Genomic DNA, 13,053 nt, shown 5'->3' with positions numbered 1-13,053 from the left:
GAGATAGGGAGGGTGGGAAGGAGTTGCACGAGGGAGGGGATATGGTGATATATGTATAAATACAGCTGATTCACCTTGTTGTAGAGCAGAAACTGTTCAACTGTTGGCAAAACAGTGTAAAGCAATTACACTCCAATAAATAATTTTTTAAAAAAAGTTTCCACATTGTTGGAAAATAAATAAATCTTACCTCCATAAAATGAGAAATCACAACTATATAATAAAAGGTTGAGTTTTTATTATTATAAATGTGAGTACTTATTATTCCCCTGTTTCAATAGAGGCATCAAACTTAGGAGGTCACAGAAGAAGAGAATCTTTGTTCCTAAATGCCTGTGAGCTCCACTTTGGATAGAATCTCCTCCTTATGTTTAAAACCATGTTAATTAACATTTCTTGATATTAAATAGTTAATTTATTTTGGTCAGTTAATAGTATTGTGAGTTTTTTAAAGAAGTTATATCTTTAAGACATACTGCAGACATATTTACTGATGAAATAAAAATAATTTTATTTTTATTTCATCAGTGAAAAATAAAAAAAAAAATTGACATTTGCTTCAAAATTATTGGTGAAGAGGGGAGAGGCTGGTCAGGGTACAGATGAAATAAGAGTGAACTTAAATTCCTAAATCATTTACTGTGGAAGATAAATACATAAAGTTTCATTATATTTGCTCCACTTTTGTATGTAACTGGTATTAACTATAATAAAAAGGTCTTTAAAAAATAAAGACAAAAAAAGACAAAATTTAAACTTTTCTACTGCAAGAAACTTTTATCATACCATATCAGAATTACAATATGCTTACCAAAACAACATCAACAACAACAACAACAAAAACCCAATCTTAATGCAGTTCGGCAAATATTCAATGTGTGGTCTTAGGCAGCCACTAAACAGTGACTGCTCTATGTGTAAGGAGCCACAGACCACCTTGACCTCAGAGTTTTATTTAATCTAGAGACAATCAACAATTTATTCATCCAGTATTTGCAACAAGGAACATGTTTATTGTCACCATCTTTAAATCAAGCCTGTAGAAAGGCCAGTCTACTCCTAGGTCCTTCTCATACCAAGGCTAACCCAGAGGGAAAAGAGAGATGTCTTTGCCCTCAGAGTGTCAGAGGGGCCTGGCCTGTTGGTGTGGATGGGTCTCTGCAGAGCCTATTCCCAGAGAGGTGGCTGCTCCCTCAGAGTGCGGCTTGAGCTTCACAGGGCATGTCCACTTTGCATTCATTTAATCCATAGGTACATGGCTATATGGACACCAAAAATATCTTGGGATGGGTGATAATAGAATAGAAACACAAGAAGAACTTTGAGCTATGGGTGCTTGATTTAAGTCCTCAGGGTAAATTAAAAATTGCATATTCTTGGGTCCCTTTGAGTTAATGACGGGACCCCCTTCAAAGGACTTTGCAGTTTGACATTTGGCAAGTGGCTTGTACAAGACATATCTTGAACTTCTTTTTGTAAGCCTTAAAATATATGTGGTAGCACATCTTTTTTCACTACTTTTCCACTTAGCTGCATACCTCAGCATTAGTTTTTGCCTGGTGTTTAAGAAACAAGGTGATTTATATTAAGGTCAATTAAATAAGCTCAAAGCCACTTCTGTTGTTTTCATGTTTAACTTCATGTTTCTAGCTGTTAGTGTATCTGCAGAAGTTTTTTTTTTTTTTTTTTTTGTCATAATTCCTTCTAAAATTGAAGTTGGTAGCTTCCTAATTCATTCAATAGGTGTTTATTGAGCAGATACTTTGTGTCAGGCTCAGTTTTATGTCCCTGTGAACAAAAAAGATGAGCCTAGTCCCTTATGGAGTTTTATTATACTCAGGAGAAACATATAATATATAAATTAATAATTAAGATAATTGAAGACTTGTATAAGTGCCCTGAAGGGAAAAGCAGAGTGGTGATAGGGAAAAACTTTGTAGATGTATATGGTAAGGATGCCAACCTTAAGAAAGAACCCTCAGGAATGCCCTCTCCAAAAGATATTTTAACCAAGATCTGAAGTGTGAGAAGTCAGCCATGAGAAGCACCAAAAGATAAACACAATATGCAGAGGAAGCAGCATGTTCAGAAGTCCTGAGACATTCAAGAACTGAATTTTTCAAGAATGAGGAAGAAGGCCTGTGTGAATGGAGATTCATGAGAATAAAGGACAGACACAAGAGGCCAGACTATGTAAGCCTCTTAGGCTAGAGTAGTGAGCCTGGATTTTATAGGAAGCTGTTGAAGGGTTTTAAATAGGATAGTGAAATGATAATAAGTATTACTTAAGATTACTATGACAGTACCATGGAGACTGTTTTGCAGGGGGGCCATAGTGGAACCAATGATACCAGGTATGGAGCTAGTGAAGTCCCATAGGAAAAAACATGAGAGGGACTTAAATTAGGAGAGTATCAGAGAAGATGGAGAGACATGGACCAATTGAAGATAAGTTTTAGAGATAGGATTGCTTATTTATTGGATATGAGGAATTAAGAATTGGGAGAAATCAAAGATAAATTTTTGTTTTTTGGTTACAGTGGATGACAATGTTCTTACTAAAATGATAAAGTTTTTCAGAAGTGATATCAAAGCTTACTACATCTAAAGAGATTTGCAACTGAATATGTTAACAGAACAGCTATATATATAACTGCCTTGTATTCAGATGAATCCAGGTGTAAAGGTATAAAACAGTGAATCTTTAGCATACAGATAATTTTTGGTTTATTTCTAAAATTTAAAATTATAATTTCACTTAGAGAAAGAATAGAGCTAGAGAATAAAAAAAATTATAATTCTAAACACAAAATAAACACAGGCTGAGGACTCAGGAAAGAGACTGAGAAGGTAGCACCAGGAAGGTGGAAGAAAACCCAGCAAAGTGATGCCATAGAAACTGAAAGGTAAGTGATTTGGATCCAGGAAGTTGAACACCTCTTCACTTGTACAGTGATGTCCTTTTTTTTTTGTCCCCCTTTTATTCATAGTCCACATAAAGTGCATTTGTGTCTCTATCATTATTCTGTTACATTCCACTCAATGGATTGCTTTTGACCTAAAAATACATTCCAAGTCCTTGACTTCCTCCTTTACACCAGGCTGGTGGGATCCTCTTCAAGTCTCAGTGAGCCTGACTGTCTTCCCTGGCACCCAATGATTTCTTCTGTGGATTTTCCTTATTTTTTCTCTACCTAAAATTCTACTTCTACAATTTTATAAATTTGGTTACATTCCATCAATAAATATTGAATGGAAAATCGGAACTATCGGTGTATCTCTAGGTAACCACCAGTGCATCTCTAGGTAACCACCAGTGCATCCCTATTTAACCACTAGTGCATCCCTATTTAACCACCAGTGTATCCCTAGTTAATCACCAGTGCACCTCTAGTTAACCACCAGTGTATCCCTAGTTAACCACCAGTGCATCTCTAGTTAACCACCAGTGCATCCCTAGTTAATTAGCAGTGCATCTCTAGTTAACCACCAGTGCATCTCTAGTTAACCACCAGTGCATCTCTAGTTAACCACCAGAGCATCTCTAGGTAACCACCAGAGCATCTCTAGGCAATTACCAGTGCATCTCTAATTAACTACCAGTTCCATTTCTCTCTGCTGTGTGTCTAAACTTGATTACTCTTCCCAACACTGAATCCCACCTAGACTGTAATCATAACATATAGTATCAGTGTCACATCCAAATCTTATCCCTAAATACTCTCTAAGATCATGTCCTTCACTTTCCAGATTATATGCTGTGCTTTGCTTTTTTCTCTGTGAGCATAGGCATTAGGCTTGATGATTCCTAAGATCCCTTCCAGCTCTGACATTCTGCGTGCAATTAGAGGGCTGCACTGTGATCTGTCTATAACCACTGCAGGAGTTCAGAAGGTTAGCATAAATGAAGAAAGATTCCCAGAGGAAATGTGGAGATTGAATAGGGTATTGAGTAATGGGAAGAATTTAAACTGGCAAAAAAGATTATCCCAGGTTGGAGAAACTGCATGACTCAGAGCAGGAAGGTGGGAAGAAAAGATGTATGCTCAGTGACTGATGAGAGAGAAACTTGACTGAGCTGATTGCTGGATAGTGAAAAATAAGCCTGAATCAAAAGCAAATAATAATAATAAATAGGAAATAAACAAGCACCTGAAGGTGAAGAGATGAAATCCAAATTTAGTTATGGCAATGATATTCTGACCTAGATTTTATAAAAGTGTTTGGAAGCCAAACAAAATCTGAATTGAGGAATTTAGGGTGAATTCATAACTCTACTATGAATTCATTTTGTCTGTGAAATATCACTTTAGTGGGTTTCAATAAACCTACTATGAAGCATAGATAAAAGTATCTATATGAACTGTTTTGGTTTAGATTCCACATGTAAATGAGATTATATAATATTTGTCTTTCTCTGTCTGACTTATTACACAGCATAATACCCTTCAGATCCATACATGTTGTCACAAATGGCAAGATTTCATTCATTTTTTATGACTGAGTAATATTCTATTGTATATTTATATCAAATCTTGTGGATACTCAGGTTGCTTCCATATCTCAGTAATCATAAATAATGCTGCAAAGAACATAGGGGTGCAAATATCTTTTTGAATTAGTGTTTTTCTTTTCTTTAGGTAAATATCCAGAAATGGAATTGCTGAGTCATATGGTAGTTCTCTCTTTTATTTTTAAATAATGTCCATAATGTTTTCCATAGTGGTTACAGCAATTTACAATCCCACCAACAGTGCAGGAGTGTTTCCTTTTTTCCACGTTCTTGTCAACACATGGTATTTATCTTGTTAATGATAGCCATTCTGACAAGTGTGAGGTGGCAGCTCATTGTGGTTTCAGTTTGCATTTTTCTTATGATAAGTAATGTTGAGCATTATCAAATGTGTCTCTTGGCCATCTGCATGGAAAAAAATGTCTGTATTCAGGTCCTCTGCCCACTTTTAACCAAATTGTTTTTTGATATTGACTTGTATGAGTTCTTTATATAATTCAGGTATTAATCCCTTATCAGATATATTGCTTGCAAATATCTTCTCCCATTCAGTATGTTGCCTTTTCATTTTGTTGATTGTTCCCTTCACTGTGAAAAAAAAAAATGGTTTGCTTAGTTCCATTTGTTTATTTTGCTTTATTTTTATGTTTTTAATTTTTTTCTTGCTGAGGAGTTAGAGCCAAAACAATGCTGTTAAGACTGATGTCAAATAACATACTGCCTGTTTTCTTCCAGGAGATTTATGCTTTCAGGTTTTTCAGATTAAATCCATTTTGACTTTACTTTTGTATTTAAGGAAGTGGTCCAGTTTGTTTCTTTTGCATGTAGCTGTCTGGTTTCCTCAACACTATTATTGAAGAGACTGTCTTTTCCCCATTGTATATTCTTGCCTCCTTTGTTGTAGATTAATTGACCATATATGTGTTGGTTTATTTCTGAGCTCTCTGTTTTGTTGCATTGATCTCTGTGCCTGTTTTGGTGCCAGTATCACACTGTGTTGATTTTCTATAGAAAATCAATTTTGTAATATATTTTGAAATCAGGGAATGTGCTACCACCAGCTTTGTTCCTTTGAAGATTGCTTTCCCTATTCCATGTCTTTTGGTGCCATACAAATTTTAGCATTATTTGTTCTAAATCTGTGAAAGATACCACTGGCATTTTGCATTGAATCCATAGATTACCTTGGGTAGTATAGACATTTTAACAATATTAATTATCCCAATCCATAAGCACAGAGTATCTGTCCATATATTTTTGTCATCTTCAGGTTCTTTCATCAATGTCTTAGATTTCAGAGTACAAGTCTTTCACCTCATTCATTAAATTTATTCCTAGGTATTTTATTCTTTTTGATGCAATTGTTAATGGGGTTTTCTTAATTTCTCTAATAGTTTATTATTATGGTATAGTAAAGCAATAGATTTCTGTATATCAATTTTGTAACCTGCAACTCTACTAAATTCATTTATTAGTTCTAATAGTTTTCTGTTGGAGTCATTAGGATTGTTTAAACATAGTATCATGTCATCTGCAAACTGACAATTTTATATCTTCTTTTCCATTTTGGATTTTTTTTTTTTTTTTTTTGGTCTGATTGCTGTGGCTAGAACTTCCAATATTGTGTTGAATAAAAGTGGCAAGAGTGGACATCCTTGTCTTGTTCCGGATCTTAGAGGAAATCTTTCCAGCTTTTCATCATCGAGTATGATGTTAGTCATGGGCTTGTCATTTATGGTTTTTATTACGTTGAGTTATGTTCCCTCTGTACTCACTTATTGACAGTTTTTATCATGAAGGAGGTTGAATTTAATCAAAATCATTTCCTGCATCTATTGAGGTGATTACATGATTTTTATTCCTTTTATGCTAATGTTGTGTATCACATTGATTGATTTGCAGATATTGAAACATCCATAAATCCCTGGAATAAATCCTACTTGACTGTGGTGTACATAATTCATATACATTTAAAAATAAGCTTGTCAGTTACTGAAAAGTAAAAACAAAATCCTGCTAAGAATTTGATTATGATTGTGTTGAATCTATAGATTATTTGGAGAAAGAGATATCTGTCCCATGGAATAAATGGTTTTATATTTAAACTTCACTTTAAAAAATTTTCCAGCTAGTTCATAGAAATATAGTGCATTTTGTATACAGATGTTGAAATCTGTGAAACTGCAATATTTAGTTAGTTCTCACAGTTACTTGTAAATCTACAAATAAGGTTTTCTACAACCATAATTATAGTTTCTGCAAATATTAACAGTTTTACTTCTTCCTTTTAATAATCCTGTTTTTTCTCCTACTTTATTACAATAGCTAACATATATAGAACAATATTGAATAAAAGAAATGAAGTTATACCCTCTTGCTTTGTTCCTGATTTTAGGGGAAAGCATTTAATATACATCATTATGATAGAGCTCTATTTTTTTCATAGAAACCCTTCATATAGAATATTTCCTTCTATTTGTAGTTGCTGAGAATTTTTACCACAAGTGGGTGCTGAATTTTATTATCTGCATTCTTCTGTATCTATTAAAATCATCATTTGTTTTTCTCTTTTATTTGTTAGTGGATGAAATGCATTGACTGATTTTTACATAGTTAAATCAAACTAGCATTACTAGTGTAAGCTCCACTTTGTCATAGTGTATTATCTTTATACATATACTATTTTTTAATATATTTTATGTTCACATTTGTAAGAGATACTTGTCTGCATTTTTTTCTAATAAAGTCTTAGCCTAGTTTGTGTATCAGAGTAATGATAATCTCATAAAAATGAAAAAAGAAATATTCCTTCCTACTCTATTCTCAAATAGTACCTGTAGAATTGTTTTTTTCCATTGTTGTTTTTTGTTTGTTTGTTTATTCATTCTTAGTTATTTTGTAGAATTTTCCATTGAAGACATCTGCACCTGTATTTTTCTTTGTGGGAAGATTTTAAACTATGAATTAATTTTCAAAGTAATATGTGGTTATTGAGTTTTTCTATTTCTTCTTGAGTTATTTAGGGTAATATCTATCTTTCATGAAATAAATTTATTCCATGTACCTTGTTGAATTATTGCTATAATGTTTTTCATAATATTTTCTTATTGTCCTTTAATATTTACAAGCTCTTTAGTCAGGCCCAACCTTCTTGCTATCTATAATTTGTGTCTTTTCTCTTTTCTTTGATCAGTCAAGCTGTGAGGGTATCCATTTTATTGATTTTTTTTAAAGAAACAGCTTTTAATTTCCATAAATTTCCATGACCCTTTTTCAGTCTTAGTAGGCCACTACCTTGTAAGCCAGTTAAGGACTGACATATGTCAGAAGAATTTCTCTTAGTTCTTCTGACCTATCTTAGACTTGGAATTTTACCCCATAAGTTTAGTGAAGGCCAGTGTAAAAGGTTTGGAAGGTAGATGCAGACTTTTGTGGCCTCAAGATTCTAAATCATCACACCAGCCAAAGTGAGGCCATCTAAGGTATATTATTTCTAGATTTTTTGTTGATGGTCATTTTGATCAGTGTGAGGTGATACCTCATTGTGGCTTTGACTTGCATTTCTCTAATGATTAGTGATGTTGAGCACCTTTTCATGTGTTTGTTAGCCATTTGCATATCTTCTTTGGAGAAATGTCTATTTAGGTCTTCCAACCCATTTTTGGTTTGGGTTATTTGCTTTTTTGATATTGAGCTCCATGAGCTACTTGAATATTTTGGAGATTAATCCTTTGTAATGCTAGAGAGGGTGCATAGAAAAGGAAATTCTCCTTCCCTGTTGGAGGGGATGTAAATTGGTACAGCCAAAACTAAAAATAGAACTACCATATGACCCAGCAATCCCACTGCTGGGCATATACCCTGAGAAAACCATAATCCAAAAAGAAACATGTACCACAATGCTCATTGCAACACTGTTTACAATAGCCAGGATATGGAAGCAATCTAAATGCCCATTAATGGATGAATGGATAAAGAAGATATATACAGTGGAATATTACTCAATCATAAAAAGGAATGAAATTGAGTTATTTCCAGTGAGACCAATGGACCTAGAGTCTGTCATATAGAGTGAAGTAATCCAGAAAGAGAAAAACAAATACAGTATGCTAACTCATATGTATGGAATCTAAAAAAATGGTACTGATGGACCCAGTGACAGGGCAAGAATAAAGATGCAGTTGTAGAGAAAGGACTTGAGGGCATGTGGTGGGGGGTGAAGGGGAAGCTGGTACAAAGTGAGAGAGTAGCATTGACATATATATACTACCATATGTAAAATAGATACCTAGTGGGAAGCTGCTGCATAAAATAGGGAGATAAACTCTGATGACTTAAAGGGGTGGGATAAGGAGGGTGGGAAGGAGTTGCAAGAGGGAGGGGATATGGGGAAGTAAGTATAAATACAGCTGATTCACTTTGTTGTACAGCAGAAACTGGCACAATAGTGTAAATCAATTATATCCCAATAAAGAGCTTAAAAATAAAATATATTAAAATTTTAGTTGATTTATCTTTACTCCATATATAGTGAGATTTTCTGCCTCCTGCTGCTTTTCCAGGGATGAAAACAGCCATAGGCCTCTTTTCTGCTATTAAATATTTATGATTTTCAGCATTTTAGGTTAATTTGAATCCTCAGTTATCTGATATGTTTTAATAATACACGATTTTGAGTATAACTGTCTTGTTTCCCTTATTCCTAAGGGGTTGTTTTCAATAGAATCTATATGACAGGAAGGAAAAGTATTCCATGGCTAACTCTCCTAAATGCTTTTATCTAAGCTTTAATATAGTTTAAAAGTGCTGTTTAAAGGAACAAGTTTCTTTCCCATTGGGATCATCCAAACCCTTGGATAAATTTAGAGATATTTAAGTTTCAAAAAATTTTACTCAGAGAGATCAAGGCTAAATTAAATAAACAGAGGGTTAGATTAGTAGGAAAGGTGATATAATCAATTTCATTGAGTACATTAATTTCCCTAAAGTTAGCCATGATATACTTTCATGAAAATTGTTTGCACAAAATATGGCTCAAGGAATTTTAAGATTTGATTAAATATATCAAAAATATTTCAGGCAAATAAGTATGCAAAGACCTATAATAAATATCTTTTCAATGCTATAAGAAATGTGTCTGAACATAAGGAGATAAGTATAAAAAAGATAAGGGTGGCTAGTGAAGAAGAATTCAAATGATACATAGCTCCACACGTGAGTCTGTACTTGTTTATAGGTCAATGTCAAATTAGAAGTTACTTTTTATTTCTAGATCATGTTATTAACTGAGACTAGGATTGTGATATCAGTAAGCAAATATTTGTTTGTCCCACGAATTTTGTTACCCTATGGTAGTCAACAGAACCATTCAAAACTATTATGGTTCTTATCCTTCTAGGTATGTATGTATGTAGTAGGGTGATTGATACGTCTCTACTTCTCTCCTCCTTCTGAAGGTGTTTCATTAATTGTTGTGTTTGCCCAGTGATATTGAATGTACTGGCTGTTAAATTTGTGCTTAAATAACCATTTAATTATATTTTTCTATTTATTTAATGTTTTACATCCTTATGATTTTCCTTTCCTGCTTTCTTTTAGGTATTTTGAAAATTTCCTACTATTTTATCAATTGTGTTAGCGACTCTAATACTTTCTATAGAGCTTTGAGTAGTTGCCTTCAGCATCACAATGTACTATTTAACTCTTAACAGTCTACTCATTTTAACTTATTTTACCACTTCAAGTGGAATGTAAAAATCTTACCACCAAATATATCCATTTTCCCTCCCTCTTTATGTTATAGTCTTGTATATTATATCTACATGTACTGAAAATCCATCTGGTGATTTTGATCATTTGTTTCAGCACTCAAATGTATTTTTTAAATTCATTTATTGGCTGCACTCAAATATATTTTTTAAATTCATTTATTGGCTCTGTTGCTGTGCTCAGGCTTTCTCTAGTTGTGGTGAGTGGGGCCTACTCTCCGTTGTGGTGCATGGGCTTCTCATTGCAGTGGCTTCTCTTGTAGCAGAGCACAGGCTCTAGGCATGCAGGTTTCAGTAGTAGTGGAGTGTGGACTCATTAGTTGTGGCTCACAGGCTCTAGAGTGCGGGCTCAGTAGTTGTGGCACAATGGCTTAGTTGCTCCATGGCATGTGAGATCTTCCTGGCCCAGAACCCATATGCCCTGCATTGGCAGGCAGATTCTTAACCACTGTGCTACCAGTGAAGTCCTCAAATGTATTTTAAAGAATCAAGAAAAGATGAAAGCCTATTTTATTTACATCAATATTTATCATTTTTTCTTGCTTTTTCACCATCCTGATAATCCGTTTCTTTTTAGTGTCATTTTCTTTCTTTCAATAGAACTTGCCTTAGTAAAGTTCTTAGAGGAGCTCTCCTGGCCACATATTCTCTAAATTTTCTTTTCCTTGTGTTAGAAGTCTATATGATTTTTCATTTTTGAAGGGCATTTTCACTGGACATAGATTTTTGTGTTGATAGTAGTTTTCTTCCAGCTTCTTACAAATATTTAGCCTCTTTCTCCCAGCCTCAATGGTTTTCGATGAGGGATCTCTTGCCATTCAAATCATATTCCCCATAGATAATATGTTATTTTCTTCTAGTTGCTTTCAAGATTTTTTTTTTCTTAGTTTTTCAGTACTTTGATTATGATGTGACTGGGCAGTGATTTCTTTGTGTTTATCCTGTTTGTGGTTCATTGGGATGACAATCTAAGGTGTTATGGCATTATCTAGATTTGGGAAGTTTTCTGCCAGTATTTCTTCAAACATTTTTTTCTCTTTTCTGCATTGCACTTGTTTCTTTCCTTCTGGATCTCCAATGATACATATGTTCAATCTTTTGATATTTTCTCATTGGTCCTTGAGTTACTGTTTTGCCTTTTTTTTTTCTTTCATTTTTTCTCTTTCATTTTTCAGCTTGGATAATTTCTACCAATCCACCTTTAAATTTACCAAGGAGAATCAGTAAAATGGTAAGAACATTTCAAAGAGTTGTGAAATACTCGGCTCCTGCTTCTGCTTAATTAGTCTGACCTAAGGATCCTCTCATTTTCTTGCTATTGTTGTCACTGACAGAAAATGTATTGCTTTCCTTAACTTGCACAACCTCAAAATATAGTAAAGCCCGCTCAGGAGGCATTTATAAGGATCTCACTGGAAAGATTTACATTTCAAATACAAACAACTTAGATATTAGTAATTTCTGTTCCCCAAACAATGGATGGTGATCTTCTGTTCCCTTTTCAAATTTTTTTCTCTTTTCTTTTTTTCTCTTTTCTTTTTTCTCTTTACAAAACAACCCATTTAATTCTCTTTTTTTAATTATCATGGTTGCTAAACACTTAGATGCTCAGAGTTTTCATTTCTCTTTAAGTAGTTTATTAAAAAATGAGTTTAAATGAATGTTGATTCCACCTCCCAGAAAATGTCTCATGTTGGCTGATAAAGCAAAATTTTCCCCCATTTTTATAATAAAGAATTAAGTTTGGTATCTCCTCTCACAACATTGTTCATTCTGTCCATGCTTCCACTTCCCAGTGTTGTAACCTATTTCTCACCATAACCAGGAGCTTCTTGCTCTTCCCACAAGTCCCTGTTTAGCAAATTCAGTACATGGGGGTAGAACTGGGGTGAGATAAGCAACACACTCTTCCTGAGCACAAAATCCAAGGATGACCAAAACACCTAGCAACCAAGACAATGTTCCAAGACAGCAATCAAGACAACAAATAATGTAAATAAATTCACTATTTATTTACAGCATTCAATGCATTCAACTAATGCAAAAAGAAATCTATGAAGATAAGATATCAAGTTTCCAAATAAAGGCAGAATAAATATTAAGTTTTGTCTTAGGTTTTAATATTTCTTTATGCAGCACTGTTAGTGAGTTTTACTCTAATTTTTTGATTTTTTCTCATCATGGACTTCTTTGAATTAATTTTGATTTTTAAAAATAATGCTTCCAAACAATATTTATCTAAATAACTTAAACTTCTGACATCCTCTCAAATTCTAGGCCCAAGGCCTGCCTACCCCAACTCAGCACTCTAACCAAGGACAAAAACAAAGTTAATTGGAGAATTTTCTGAGAAATAAACACACAAATAAGACAGATCTTTCTGAGAAATAAGATAGGATGGTGGAGTAAAGGACTGTTAAGAATTAAGTTGAAAGTTGGCTCAAAATACTGAAATACCCAGAGAACAATTAATAATAGTAAATAGTATTCACAATTGAGGTGGCTGAGAAAGCTGATGAGGAACATTCTGTTGGCCTCCATTCTCCTCTTCTGAAAACTAAGTAGGTTGCACTAGACCAATGGTTCTCACCCCTAGCTGCTCATGAGTATGCTCTGAGTAGATTCTTAAAAACCTGATTCCATTGGTCCTATTCATAAACCACTAAGTCATAAACTCTGAGTTTGTGGCTCAGGCATCAGTGTTTTTAACATGCACCCCCTTTTCATAAAAATGTTCATTTGATATATGAACAATTCAATTTGAAGACTCTC

The sequence above is a fragment of the Hippopotamus amphibius genome, chromosome 7 (assembly GCF_030028045.1).
Source record: "Hippopotamus amphibius kiboko isolate mHipAmp2 chromosome 7, mHipAmp2.hap2, whole genome shotgun sequence".
In the NCBI taxonomy this organism is placed as follows: Eukaryota; Metazoa; Chordata; class Mammalia; order Artiodactyla; family Hippopotamidae; genus Hippopotamus; species Hippopotamus amphibius.
This window is presented reverse-complemented; position numbering follows the sequence as displayed.